At 40.2% G+C, this 15,484-nt stretch overlaps 1 protein-coding gene across 3 annotated transcripts in view; it reads left to right on the top strand.

Moving 5' to 3' along the window:
- The window catches only part of LOC105468816 (asparaginyl-tRNA synthetase 2, mitochondrial), a 144,816-nt gene that overhangs the window by 115,079 nt on the left and 14,253 nt on the right, over positions 1–15,484 (top strand). The window lies entirely within an intron of this gene.

The raw sequence follows: 15,484 nt of genomic DNA, 5'->3' as shown, positions 1-15,484 counted from the left end.
ATACAATGTAAATGCTATGTAAATAGTTGTTATACTGTATTGTTTAGGGAAATAATGGCAAGAAAAAACCTGTACATGGTAAGTACAGATACAACCATTCATTTGTTTTTCCTGAATATTTTAAATCTGCTGTTGGTTGAATCCACAAATACAGAACCTCTGAATACAGAGGGCTGACTGTATATCCTACTACCTCATTGACTGCCATTTACATATCTCAAAGGCATCTCAGATGCAACACATCCAAAACTGAACCTATGATTTCTCCTCTCCTCCCAGCAGATTTGATCTTCTTTCAGTATTCTGTATTCATCTAATTGTACACGCCAGATACCTGAGTCATCTCAGAAGTCTTCCTTTCTCATTTCCTCCATTGACTAAGTTCTGTCAGCTTTGCACTCCTAAGTATCTCTCATATCCATTCATTTCTCTTCATTTCCCCTTTTACCTTTTCAGGTTAAGATATTGCCTAGACTACTTTAGTAGCGTCCTAACTGATCTTCATATATCCATTCTTTCTCTTCTGAATCAGTTCTCCCCATTTTAGTGTGAGTTTTTAGGAAATGTAAATCCTGGCTGGGCACAGTGGCTCATGCATGTAATCCCTGCACTTTGGGAGCCTGAGGTGCACAGATCACTTGATCCCAGGAGTTCCAGACCAGCCTGGACAACATAATGAGACTCCATCTCCATTTAAAAAAAAAAAAGTTAACCCAATCATGTTGTCACTCTTCTTAAAGCCATTCAGTGGCCTCCTTTGCTCCTAGGATAAAAGCCAAAATCCTTTATGTCACCTACAATGCCCAGTAGAATGTGGCTGCATCTCCTTCTCTGGTCTGTTGTACCGTGGGGCTCCACTTTGTTCTCTCCTAACACCAACCTTCTTCTGGGTCTTCAGACATGCAGTGCTTTCTGTCACCTCAGACTCTTTGCATATATTGTTCCTTCAATCTAGAACAGTCTTCTTCATCTAAATAATTTTACTTACTGATATTTATACTCAATCACCATTTCCTCAGAGAAACCTTTCTTGACCCTCTAGTCTGAGTCAGAGACCCCATTAGATGCTACAGTCTTACCATGTTAAGTTTCACACCCAGAGATACTAACTCTTAATCCATCATAACCTTTAACAGTTGTGATTTTACATCTGTGTGCATGACTATTTAATTAATGACATTTTCCTCTATGTCAAAAAAAGTGAGGACTTCTGTATTAGTCCATTTTCATGCTGCTGATAAAGACATACCCAAGACTGGAAAGAAAAAGAGGTTTAATGGACTCACAGTTCCACATGGCTGGGGAGGCCTCAAAATCATGGCAGAAAGTGAAAGGCACATCTTACATGGCAGCGGCAAGAGATAATGAGAGAGAAGTGAAAGCAGAAACCCTTTATAAAACAATCCGATCATCTGGGCATGGTGGCTCACACCTGTAATCCCAGCACTTTGGGAGGCCGAGGCGGGCAGATCATCTGAGGTAGGGGGTTCAAGACCAGCCTGACCAACATGGAGAAACCCTGTCTCTACTGAAAATACAAAATTAGCCGGGCGTGGTGATGCACACCTGTAATCCCAGCTACTCTGGAGGCTGAGGCAGGAGAATCGCTTGAACCTTGGAGGGAGAGGTTGCAGTAAGCCGAGATTGCATTATTGTGCTCCAGCCTGGGCAACAAGAGTGAAACTCTGTCTCAAAAACAACAACAGCAAGAAAACCATCAGATTGGCCAACACAGTGACTCACGCCTATAATCCCAGCACTTTGGGAGGCCAAGGCTGGTGGATTACCTGAGGTCAGGAGTTCGAGACCAGCCTGACCAACAAGGTGAAACCCCGTCTCTACTAAAAATACAAAAATTAGGCGGGTGTGGTGGCAGGCACCTGTAGTCCCAGCTACTCGGGAGGCTGAGACAAGAGAATTGCTTGAACCCAGGAGGCAGAGTTGCAGTGAGCTGAGATCACACCACTGCAGTCCAGCCTGGGCAACAGAGCGAGACTCCATCTCAAAAAAAAAAAAAAAAAAAACCACCATCAGATCTCCTTAGACTGATTCACTACCATGAGAACAGTATGGGGGAAAGTATCCCCATGATTCAGTTATCTCCCACCAGCTCCCTCCTACAAGTGGGAATTATGGAAGTACAATTCAAGATGAGATTTGGGTGGGGACACTGAGCCAAACCATATCAACTTCTTTTTCACTCATCAGTGTATTCCTAGTGTAATGCCTGGGACATGTGGACACCTAGTATCCATGTGGTGGATGGATGAATGGATTAATGAATCAAATCCAACAAAGTTTAAGACACACTGTCGACGAGTAGTGAGTAGTGAGTTGATCTGCTGTGAATTTGCTGGGAAGCTAAAAAGCATCTTTAATTTTGTGAGTGGTAGCAACGTGGCATGAAGGAAAGTCTAGTGGCTATAGAATTAGACACTCTTGGGTTCAAGTCCCAACTCTGAATTTTAAACTGTGTGATCTTAAATATGCCACCTAATCTCTTTGTGTCTTAATTTCCTGATCTATAAAAATGAGACCATAATATTTTATGGAGTTGTGAGGATTAAATCAAGTAATATATGAAAAGTATATAGCTGTGTTTTAGGAAGGCAGAAATACAGCATGTATGGCAGCTTCATTAGAATCTTTATGTTTCTGGGAGTGAAGAGTTTGTGTGGGTTGGCAGGAAGAGCTGTGGACTTACAGCCAAGAAACTTGGGTTTTGTTCCTGGATATACCACTTGATCTTTCTTGTCCTCAGTATTCTCAGGGGATCATAGTCAATCTCATTTGTTGATAGGGAAATGCAAATTAAAATAACAGAAAGACACCACTATGTACCAGCTAGAATAGATAAGATGAAAAAGCCTGTGATTCCAGCTGTTGGTGACAATGTTAGGAATACAACTCTCCTGTGCTGCTGGTAGAAGTATAATTTGGTGCAATCACTTTGGAAACTATTAGGCAATATCTACTCAAGCTGAATATATGCATATTCTATGATCCAGCTGTTTCTCTCAAAATATGTACATAAATGCCCTAAAATATGTACAGGACTATTCACAGCAACACTGTTTGTAAGCATGGGGGGAAACTAAACCAAGAATGGTAGAATAAATAACTAGATTGTAGCATATTTATGTAATGGGACACTATTCAGCAGTGAGAATAAGTACTCAACCAAGAGGTGTGTCATGAATTTTCCTGGGCTGGAGTTAATGAACTGACCTACATCAAAACTGCTGGAGCCTCAAACCAGCAGATACACCAATGAAGAGAATTGCCAATAAACAAACTATTGCTGCATGTATCACCATAATGAATCTCACAAACGTACTTTGAGTAGAAGAAACCAGACACAGAATAGTATATACTGTATGATACTACTTCTAGAGAGTTCAAAAATTGACAGAACCACCCTCTGGTGATAGAGGTCAGGAAAGAGGTTACTTTTGGTAGGGATAGTAACTAAAAAACACCTTAGGAGGACTTTTTTGGGGTTCTACTACTGTTCAATTTATTGATCCGTATGGTGCTTCATGGTGTGTTTGTGAAAATTTATAGAACTGTATGCTAGTTATTTGTGTACTTTTTACACATACGTTATACTTGAAGTTTACTTTAAAAGGGAATTACACACTTGTGTCATCTTGGGTTTGTTGTGGAAATCAGATGAACAAATGTTTATAAAATTGCTTTAAAAATTAAAATTCTGTGTATAAAAATAATGGAGTAAGGAATTATTGGGTGATAAAGATGGCTAGATAAGATAGAAACAATTATGGAGAGACTAGAGTGTTAAAGATAGCTTGGGCTTTATCCAGTAAACAATAGAGAGGCATTGTATGTCTTTTAAGATAATGGCAGATGAAAAAATTAACCTGACATACAGGATGGATTGGGGAAGGGGGAAATTAAAGACAAGTAACATAGTTATGGGACTTTTGCTTATAATCTCAACAGTGAAAATGCAGAGGAAGAAGTGAAACTAAAACATTCTGAAGGAATAAACAGTGGTCTCTGTGTTAGTCCATTTTAGTAAAATAGAGTTGCTCTAAATTGCTATAAAAAATACCTGAGACTGGCAGGGCACGGTAGCTCACGCTTCTAATCCCAGCACTTTGGGAGGCCAAGGCAGGCGAATCACAAGGTCAGGAGTTCGAGACCAGCCTGGCCAACATGGTGAAAACCCATCTCTACTGAAAATACAAAAAATAAGCTGGGTGTAGTGGCGGGTGCCTGTAATCCCAGCTACTTGGGAGGCTGAGGCAGGAGAATCGCTTGAACCCAGAAAGTGGAGGTTGCAGTGAGCTGAGATCACACCACTGCACTCCAGCCCAGGGGACAGAATGAGACTATGTCTCAAAAAAAAAAAAAAAAAAAAGAAAACCTGAGACTTGGTAAATTTATAAAACAAAGAGCTTTATTTGGCTCGTGGTTCTGTAGACTATACAAGAATGGCATCAACATCTTAGCTTCTGGTGTGGCCTCAGGAAGCTTTTACTCATGACAAAAAGGCAAAGAGAGAATAGGCATGTCACATGGTAAAACAGAGAGCAAGAAAGAAGGGAAGAGATGTCAGTCTGTTTTAAACAACCAGCTCTCATGTGAACTAATAGAGCAAGAGCCCATTACCATAGGAATGGCACAATGCCATTCATGAGGAGCCTACCCCCATGATCAACGCCTGCCCCTGGACCCTACTTCCAACATTGGGGGATCACATTTCCACATGAAATTGAGAGGGCACAAATATCCAAACCATATCAGTCTATGAAATAAACTAGAAAGAAAAGGAAGAGAGAGGAGTCACAAGTGCTTCCCATGCGTCGTACTTTAATTATAAAAAGTAGACTGGTGCTGTTTACAGAAATGTTGTCTTCTCTCAAGTGGAGGAACTCATACGTGAACCTTTGTGAGTTCTCAACTGATGTTTTCTTCTGGTTCAGTTGAAATTTAGAGCTCCCTAAGGAAGGAAGTAATGTGGTAAATCTGTCTTGACTATGAGGGAAAGGGAATACATGTTTGGGAGCAAGGTAAGAATTCCATTCCTTTGAAACCATTAGTAGTATCTTTGCAAAATGTAAGACTTTTGCCTCTTCTAGACAGCAGCAGTAGTAAAACTGGCTAGCCATTATAGTAGCCAAAGTCCGTTTTCAGTCGTTGCCTGCATCCCATCTGCATCTCTTCACCATCACATCTGGAAAGCCCTCTTTTCTAATTGTGCCTAGTTTGTTTTTAGGGCCAAAATACTATGTATTTTCATCAGTTACAGCAAAAACCACAAACATGTTTCCTATGGTTTGTGGAGCATTCTTTTTCTTCTGATACTAGTGTATAACCTTGCCCCATTGTTAGTAACAGCCTGTGAGAAACTGAATAAGGAGGCGTTCGATTTGTGGTTTTCATCAATATTTAAAAATACTGAGATAGGTAGGAAGAGAGGTAGCAGAGGAAGGGACATTAAACTTTCTCCCTCTTTCAACTTTAGCATTATGTTTGTATTGTAAAGGTTATGTATTGTAAGCCTTGTTCCCATCTAGCCTGTGTTTTTTTTTTTTTATTCAGGGTCTGAATTTTATTTTCAGTGCATTGATTGGAATCAAAGAGTCAGAAGGGAGTGTCATAAATAGAAATCAGGGTTTGTTCAGCTTGAATACCAGCATAAACTATTTCTAGACAGCATGCCACTGCAGCTGTGTGACTTAAGCAGAATCAAAACTCATACTAAGTGGAGGAAGATGTGTCAGAGAGCATTCTGGGCCTATAAGATGTTCCCAAAGTGGAATTGGTTTTGTTAAGGAATAGAGGAATTAGGGAAAGCTTAGGAAAATGATCTGTAGTCTCCATTGTTACCTGTGTAGGAAAGTAAAAGGTCAGCAGAGCTAAAGTCCTACTTAATTCAAATCTCCCAGCGATGCATAGAAACAATAGACATTTTTGGTTGCAAAAGTGCTCAGATTTGGTCAACTTGGAAGAAGTTTCGCAGTGCAACCAGTGAATTCCTTAATGGTAGATTTAGTTCTGGTTCCTGTTCATTATATAACTCATTACTCCCAGTAACCACCAGACCTACAGATATACTATGTATTTTCTGGTCCTACTTTCCTTTCTCTTTGAACCGTACCTTTTTCTATAAAGTACAGGTGATTGTCCATTGAGAAGGACTTTCAAAAATTCAAGTTCATGGCTGATTTTTGGCTGTGGTTAATTGAAGTTCCAAGAAAAAGAGTAATATAGGAAGGCTGAATTATTTTGAAGGTTCCTATGCCATTATTTATCATCTGTGTTGCTTAGAAATAATCATAGAGCTGGGCGTGGTGACTTATGCCTGTCATCCCAGCACTTTGGGAGGTAGAAGCAGGAAGATCACTTGAGCCTAGGAGTTTGAGACCAGTGTGAGCAACAAATTGAGACCCTGTCTGTACAAAAAAAATAAAATAGCCTGCTGTGGTGACCTGCGCCTGTAATCCTTGCTACTCAGAGAGGCTGAGTTAGGAGGATTGCTTGAACCTGGCAGGTCAAGGCGGCATTGAGCCACACTCATACCACTGCAACCTGAGTGGCAGAGTGGCAAAAAAAAAAAAAAAAAAAATCATCCAGGCACGGTGGCTTACGCCTGTAATCCCAGCACTTTAGGAGGCCGAGGCGGGTGGATCACAAGGTCAAGAGATCGAGACCAGCCTGGCCAACATGGTAAAACCCCATCTCTACTAAAAATATAAAAAATTAGCTGGGCGTGGTGGCACACACCTGTAATCCCAGCTACTTGGGAGGCTGAGGCAGGAGAATCGCTTGAACATGGGAGGCGGAGGTTGCAGTGAGCTGAGATCGCACCACTATACTCCAGCCTGGCAACAGAGTGAGACTCCATCTCAAAAAAAAATTTTTTTTAATTTTTTTTAATTAAAAAGAATCATAGATGAAACTTACAGGAATAAATAAGTATGTGTTTGGTCATCTAATTAAAAGATATGGATACTTCCTAACAGGATGTTCAAAAGCTTGCAGCTCATCTCCCAGGGCAAAGATGATGTGCTTCAACTTGCTTAAGATGTGCTGTAGAGTCCACCTATTTGGAGAGCCTGGCATGCAACAGCCAAATGGGCAGAAAGTGGGTATTGACGGTAGCTCAATTTCAGAGTCACCTTTGCAGTACTCTAAAAGCACACTGGAATTGGCTGGAAGAACCATTAGTAGACAATCAATATCTGTGCTTTTGATAGTGATCATGGGCTATATGATTATTTGTAGTACTTTATCTGTATTTTTCTTGTAGCACCTAATGCTTTATGGTTAGCTATGATAAAATCTGATCTCTACTACAGCACTTTTTATTTATCGATGAACCCTCCCCACTTTCCCTAATCAAAGTTAATTCCTCATGTCTTCATTGTCTTTGGCTCTTTAAGCCAGTCTCAGCCTCCCATAAACCACAGACCTGCCAGCCCATAAAGGCAAGTTATCATCACCAGCAAATGCCAACTTTCTTGTTTCCAACCTGCTTGCACTCTTAACCGCCTCCCAGTAACTTGGGAAACACACAATCAAGTTTTTGTCATTACTTCTCCAAAAAATTTGTGTAATTGCCTGTGTGTTTGTATTATATCTTCATGTACCTTTTATCTCTAGTAAAACCCAGGAGAAAAAGGTAGTTTTTCTAGTAACTAGCCCAGTCGTTACCAGGGGGAGATGCAAGGAGAAGAATTCTACCTGGAATTTCAATCCTAACCAAAAAGTATGAAAATTTGAGGGAATTGTTCTAGTGATCTCTAGAGAATGCAGTATTTTTGATATACCCGAAGAAAGTACACTCTGTATATTCAAAATGTGTCTTTATTTGTAATTGAAGAATACTTTGCTGTGTTATAACTTCTCAGAGAGTGTGCAGAATCTTTAGCTAGGTAAGAGGATATAGTTATAAAAGAAAAACAGGAAGTATTAGAATCTGATATGGTGGAAGGGAAACTAAACCTGAAGTAAAAGAGAAAAGAAGAATGTTACATGGAGGAAGAAAAGACAACAAGGACTGGACACAGTGGCTCACGCCTATAATCCCAGCACTTTGGAGGCCCAGGTGGGCAGATCACTTGAGGTCAGGAGTTAGAGGCCTGCCTGCCCAACATGGTGAAACCCCATCTCTACTACAAAAATTACCTACAAAACTGGCTACAAAAATTAGCCAGGCGTGGTGGCACACACCTGTAATCCCAGCTGCTTGGGAGGCCTTGGCAGGAGAATCACTTGAACCTGAGAGGCGGAGGTTGCAGTGAGCTGAGGTCACACCACTGCATTCCAGCCCGGGTGACAGAGTGAGACTCAGTCTCGGCGGGGGAAAAAAACACACAAGGCTTTTGTGGGCTTTTCTTCAGAGGTTCACCTGACCTTGTTGAAAAAGAAATAGTACCATTTGGTCCTAAAATAATTATGAGGCATTGCAAAGAAATGCTTTGCTCAAAAGGTACAGATATCTTAGGGGAAGCAACTTGCACTCTTGTCAAGGAAACATAGGAAATTGACTCACTGGAGAGAATGTGAATTTTCAGACCATGTAAGCAAAGAAAGAACAAAGATGAAACGTGTTCCTCCTGCATACCACAAAATTAGTACCAAGTGAAAATATAATAGTGATGTGGGACTCTATCCAGATGTCTTCTAAAATTTTTATTCAGTGAAAATAGCCTATTTTGATAAGTTCTTTCATACTGATTAGTTTATCTCCCAGAGTACAGAGGAAGAAAATAACAGGAACTACTGTTCTGCCTTTAATTCTAATTAACATTGAAGGATTGTTTGGGAGGGTAGAAGTTTAAGAGTCCATGTAGATGAGGAAAAAGCAACATGGAAAACTGTTGTATGTGCACATATAGTTTCTGCTTCTTCCCCAGTGGCAATTATGCTTCCCTGTCGCATTGATGTGACCTGAGTCATATGACTTGCATTGGTCAAGGAATGTGAGAAGTGACAAACATACGTTGCTTCTGTACAAATACTTTGAGTACATAGTCATCCATGCTCTTTTGCCTGTCTGCCCCAAGACCAACAGTACCCTAGAAAGAGATTATTCTATCAGTTTTAGACCAGGATGGACATGTGGCATATGTTTTTAAAAAGTCATTCATTCTTTTAAACTAGTGGTTCTCAACCAGGGATTATTACGTTCCCCTCCTTCTTCACCAATTTGGCAATGTCTGAAGATGTTTTTGGTTGTCACAACTAGGAGAGCACCACTGGCATGTAGTGGGTAGAGGCCAGTTATGCTGCTAAATATCCCACAGTGCACAGTTCAGGCCTCCACAACAAAGAAGTATCTGGTTAAAAATGTTATTAATGCTGAGATTGAGAAACCTGGTTGTAAGCTTCTGGGGTTGTTTGTGACTATAGCTCAGCCTAGCCTATCCTGACTAATACAACCACTATCACCTTAATTTTATAATAGCAAGTGCAGCAATAGTTGTGCATAACCAGTTAGGTACACTGGAATTAGGAAGGCAAGTTTGGGAGAAATTTTTTTTTTTTTTTTTTTTACTGTAGCTATCCTACCATGGCATAAGATTTTTAAGGCAAATCAGCTGGGCGCGGTATCTCATGGCTGTAATCCCAGCACTTTGGGAGGCCAAGGCAGGCGGATCATGAGGTTAGGAGATCGAGACCATCCTGGCTAACACGGTGAAGCCCTGTCTCTACTAAAAATACAAAAAATTAGCCAGCGTGGTGGTGGGTGCCTGTAGTCCCAGCTACTCGGGAGACTGAGGCAAGAAAATGGCGTGAACCTGGGAGGCAGAGCTTGCAGTGAGCAGAGATCACGCCACTGCACTCCTGCCTGGGTGACGGAGTGAGATTCCATCTCAAAAAAAAAAAAAAAAATTTAAGGTGACTCAAAAGGTTTAGAAACTTCCAGTTACACAACTATAACTGTGCAATTGCAGATATTCCAGATAAATAAAAGCCAGACAGAAAAGTCTAAAGTCAGTGTGGTTACACAGTGAACTCTCTCCTGAACTCAAATATTAAAGGAAGTTTATAATCAAAGATAAATATGAGTCTTTTATATTCCTCTAAACATAGCGTTAAAAGAATTAAGGTCCAAAATTAACATGATTTAGATCTGCATGCAAAAAGCCCCAGAGGGCTTTTGTTTGTTTTATTTGTCTTAGCAGCAAGATCCAGCAACAAGTACATCTCTCATTTGATGCTCATGAACTACAGAGAAAGCAGAACATCTAACCAAGGATTGCCTCATCTTCATTATCACTGGTCACCAGCCTCATCTGGACTACCTTCTTCCGGTTATTCCATAGTCTCTGATTCTCCAGCATCTTTTTGAGGCAGTAGACCTTTCTAGCCTTGGCTTTAAGCTTTACGTGTACTCACAGTATCAAAAGTGATTACTGCCAGGCGCAGTGGCTCACACCTGTAATCCCAGCACTTTTGGGAGGATGTGGCGGGCGGATCACGAGGTCAGGAGTTCAAGACCAACATGGCCAACGTGGTGAAACCCTGTCTCTACTAAAAATACAAAAATTAGCTGGGCACGGTGGCACGTGCCTGTAATCCCAGCTACTCTGGAAGCTGAGGCGGAGGTTGCAGTGAGCCACTGTACTGCAGCCTGGGCTACAGAGCGAGACTCCATCTCAAAAAAAAAAAAAAGTGATTACTACCCACCCTTGTCCCATGGAATCACTCCTATTTTGAAACCTTAAAAATGATAGATTTTGAATATGCCTATCCCTTCTTTTTTTGTTTGTTTTTGTTTTGTCTTGTTCTGACAAGTGTTTTATGTATATAGTGGGTATAAGCAACACTCTAACGTTATGGGGTATAACATACTGTTTTGATATGTGTATACAATGTGGTATGATTAAATCTAATTAGCACATCCTTCACCTGACTTACCTATCATTTTTATGGTGAGACATTTGAAATTTACACTTAGTTATTTTAAAATATATAATACATATTGTTGACTATAGTCACCTTGTATGTAATATGTCTCATAATCTATTCTTCTGCCTGAAATTTTGTACCTTTTGGTTAATAACTCATTCCTCTGTCTATCTGAAACTTTGTACCCTTTGATCAGCAACTCTTCATTCCCTTCCTTTCCACTCCAGCCTCTGGTAACCATTCTTTTATCTATTTCTATTCGTTCAGCTTATTAGTTTCCACATGTAAGTGAAATCATGTGGTATTTGTCTTTCTGTGGTTGGCGTATTTCACTTAGCACAATATCCTCTGGATTCATCCATGTGTCACAAGTGACTGGATTTACCACTCTTCTTAAGGCTGAATAGTATTTTATTATGTATAAATAGTATTTTATTGTCCATTACAATATTTGTCCATTCATCTGTTGATGGGCACCTGGGTTGTTTCCATGTCTCTACTAGTGTGAATAATGCTGCAGTGAACGTTAGAGTGCAGATATCACCACCGACATACTGATTTCTATTCCTTTGGATATGTATACCCAGAAGTGGGATTGCTGAGGTGTGTGTTCTGTTTTGAGGTTTTTGAGGAACTTCCATACCATTTCTCATAATGGCTGTACTAATTTACATTCCCACCCGCAGCGTATGAGTTCCTTTTCTCTCCAAACTTATTTTTCATCTTTTTATAAAAGCCATTCAAAACTGGGTGTGGTGGTGGCATGTGCCTGTAATCCCAGCTACTCAGAAGGCTGAGGCAGGAGATCGCCTGAACCCAGGAGTTCAAGTCCAGCCTAAGCAACATAGCGAGACCCCATCTCTATTTAAAAATATAAATGTAGGAAGGAAAAAAAAAATTCTAACAGGTGTGAAGTGATAGCTCAGTGTGGTTTTAATTTTCATTTTCTTAATAATTAGTGATGTTGAGCATTTTTTCTTGTACCTATTAGTCATTTGTGTGGTTTTTTTTTCTTTTTTCTTTTTTTTTTTTTTAGAAATGTCTGTTCAGATTCCTTTACCTTTTTTTAATCACGTTATTTTCTTGTTGAGTTGTATGAGTTCCTTATATATTTTCTTATATATTTGGGGTATTAACCCCTTATAAGATGTATGGTTTGCAAATATTTTCTCCCATTCTTTGAGTTGTCTCTTCACTTTGTTAATTGTTTCCTTTGCTGTGCAGAAGCTTTTTAGTTTGATACCATCTCATTTGTCTGGTTTTGCTTTGGTTGTGTGCTTTTGGAGTCATCTCCAAAAAGAAATCATTGCCCAGACCAATGTCATCGAACTTTTTCTATTTTTTTTGAGACAAAGTCTGGCTCTGTCACCCAGGCTGGAGTGCAGTGGCTCTATCTCGGCTCGCTGCAACCTCCGCCTCCCGGGTTCACACCATTCTCCTGCCTCAGCCTCTCGAGTAGCTGGGACTACAGGCGCCCGCCACCATGCCCAGCTAATTTTTTGTATTTTTAGTAGAAACGGGGTTTCACCATGTTCGCCAGGATGGTCTCAATCTCCTGACCTTGTGATCCACCCGCCTCGGCCTCCCAAAGTGCTGGGATTACAGGCGTGAGCCACCGCGCCCGGCCTATATTTATTTCTAGCAGTTTTATGATTTCAGATTTTTTTTTTTTTTTTTTTTTTTTGAGACGGAGTCTCGCTCTGTTGCTCAGGCTGGAGTGCAGTGGCCGGATCTCAGCTCACTGCAAGCTCCTCCTCCCGGGTTTACGCCATTCTCCTGCCTCAGCCTCCCGAGTAGCTGGGACTACAGGCGCCAGCCACCTCGCCCGGCTAGTTTTTTGTATTTTTTTAGTAGAGACGGGGTTTCACCGGGTTAGCCAGGATGGTCTTGATCTCCTGACCTCGTGATCCGCCCGTCTTGGCCTCCCAAAGTGCTAGGATTACAGGCTTGAGCCACCGCACCCGGCCGATTTCAGATCTTATATTTAAATCTTTAATCCATTTTGAGTTAATTTTAGAGCTAAACAAGGATGGAATGCTCTGTTTCAAGGCTACTGTTTCTCGGGCTTTAAATATTTTCAAGCAGAGGCAAGAGGGCCACTGGTTGACTATTCTCTTCCAAAGTTGATTGCCTATAATTCTAAATTTAACACTCTGGATTGAAGGTAAGAAAAGAACAAAATTTTTACCACGTGTCTCTCAACTCCTGTCATATTTTAGCCATATCTCAAAGCAAGACATGAGGAAATACAGATACCAGACTTTCTCCTTGCTCTAAGGACAGAAAGAATAACTGCAGGGTCCTGATTAGAGCTCAGCCATATTAATTGTGTAGCTGTTCTCGCTTATTCTTATTCAGCCTAGTGATGAGGATCAGAGCTGAGGTTTTTCTCTTTAATGATAGTAATGAGGATAAGGTGTACAGCATTGGGGGCAGATTCTTGAATTATTCTTTATTAATGTTGATTATTCGTAGAGTATATCTCAATCAAAAGTTTCTAAATCAAAACTGGGAAGGGGATAGCTTAATGGCAGAGTGAGGTGAAGTTTTAAAAATGTTTATAAGGTAATGTGACATTTAAAGATTAAAATGTGTTTTATAGATTCCTCATTTTTCATTTGTTACACTAAATCTTAGTTTTGTGCCTTCAGGTTCTTGGGCTTAAAAATGTCTACCTGCCCAAAGACAGGAAAGTCACAAAATAATACAGATAGCAATTTTTTTTTTTTTGGGAGACAAGGTCTTGCCGGTCACCTAGACTAGAGTACAGGTGGTATGATCATGATTCACTGCAACTTCGAACTCCTGGGCTCAAGTGATCTTCCTGCCTGAGCTTGACAAGTAGCTGGGACCACAGTCATGCACCACCACACCCAGCTGCAAATAAACATTTTTAAATTATTTTGTAGGGACAGAGTCTTGCTGTGTTGTCCAGGCTAGTCTCGAATTCCTGGCCTCAAGCAGTCTTCCCACCTCAGCTTCCTAAGTAGCCAGGACTACAAGCACATGCCACCATGCCCAGCCACAAATAAACATTAAAAAAAATTTTTTTTAATTATTTTTGGGGGGGGCAGACAAAATCTCACTCTGTCATCCAGGCTGGAGTACAGTGGCATGATCTTGGCTCACTGCAACCTCTGCCTCACGGGTTTAAGCAATTCCTCATGCCTCCCGAACAGCCGGGACTAAAGGCATGCGCCACTGTGCCTGGCTCATTTTTGTATTTTTGGCAGAGAGGGGGTTTCACTAGGTTGGCCAGGCTGGTCTCAAACGCCTGACCTCAGGTGATCCGCCCACCTTGACTTCCCAAAGTGTTGGGATTACAGGCATGAGCCACTGCACCTAGCCTGAAAAATTAAATATTACTAATTTTGTAAGAAAATACAAATAAAAGAGGAAAACAATTCTAAAATACCTGTAATCTCATCACAGTAGCAACCCAACATCTCATTATGTAGATGATAGTCTTTTTTCTAAAATGTATCTGATAGTCTGTTGATGTACATTTGAACTTTTTGTCATAAGTAATGCCAAACATCCTGCGTGTTAATCTTTTTTTGCATCTCTGATTTTCTTAGGATAGGTTCCTTGAACTGCTTGCTGAGTCAAAACGTATTGCATTTTTCAGGCGTTTGGTTATCTGTTGCCAAATTGCTGACCAGAAAGGTTGTATCAGTTATATGAGCGTATTGGTTTATCCATTCTGTTATCTGTATTGTTTATCTTATTTGCCTATATTTTTTCTTTCAGACTTAGTTTTGCGGATATATTATCTTCTTATAACTTTTTTTTTTTTTTTTTTGAGACAGAGTCTTGCTCTGTGGCCCAGGCTAGAGTGCAGTGGTGCAATCTTGGGTCACTGCAGCCTCCACCTCCTGGGTTCAAGCAATTCTCCTGCCTCAACCTCCCAAGTAGCTGGGATTACAGACATGCACCACCAAGCCCAGTTAATTTTTTGTGTTTTAGTAGGGATGGGGGTTGTACCATGTTGCCCGCAAGGTGGTCTTGAACTTCTGAGCTCAGGCAGTCTGCTCACCTGAGTCTCCCAAAGTGCTAGGATTACAGGCATGAGCTACTGTGCCCGGCTGTCATCTCCATTTGATAACTCCAGAATGGTATCTTGTTCTTTTAATTTTGTACTTCTTTGATTAATAATCAGAATTTATTTTATATGTCCTAATAGCAATACTACAAATTAAACTCTTCATTGCCACGTTATAAGAGAAAACAGACAAAAATACACCTTAAATGTTTAACTAAAAAGGAAAGCAGTTAAAAAATTGTAATTCCGATCAATAAACTATTAAACATTAAAGCTATTAAAACAACGTGAAGTATTTTTACTAATATAGGGAAAATATTAGTTTGTATATTTGGTAAGACAAGTGGTAAGTTTTTATCTGTAATTATACTTTTTAAATGTATAAGAGAAAAAATATGAAAGGAAATCCACAAAAATGTAATTGTTTCTGGTGGTGATAGGTGATTTTTAATGTTTCATAATTTTTAACACTTTCCACATTTTTATAATTAACATTTCTGTCACATTTATGAAGAAAATACATTTTTGTTAAGTATACCACACAAATGGTGCAAA

This window comes from Macaca nemestrina, chromosome 12 (assembly GCF_043159975.1).
Source record: "Macaca nemestrina isolate mMacNem1 chromosome 12, mMacNem.hap1, whole genome shotgun sequence".
In the NCBI taxonomy this organism is placed as follows: domain Eukaryota; kingdom Metazoa; phylum Chordata; class Mammalia; order Primates; family Cercopithecidae; genus Macaca; species Macaca nemestrina.
This window is presented reverse-complemented; position numbering and strand designations above follow the sequence as displayed.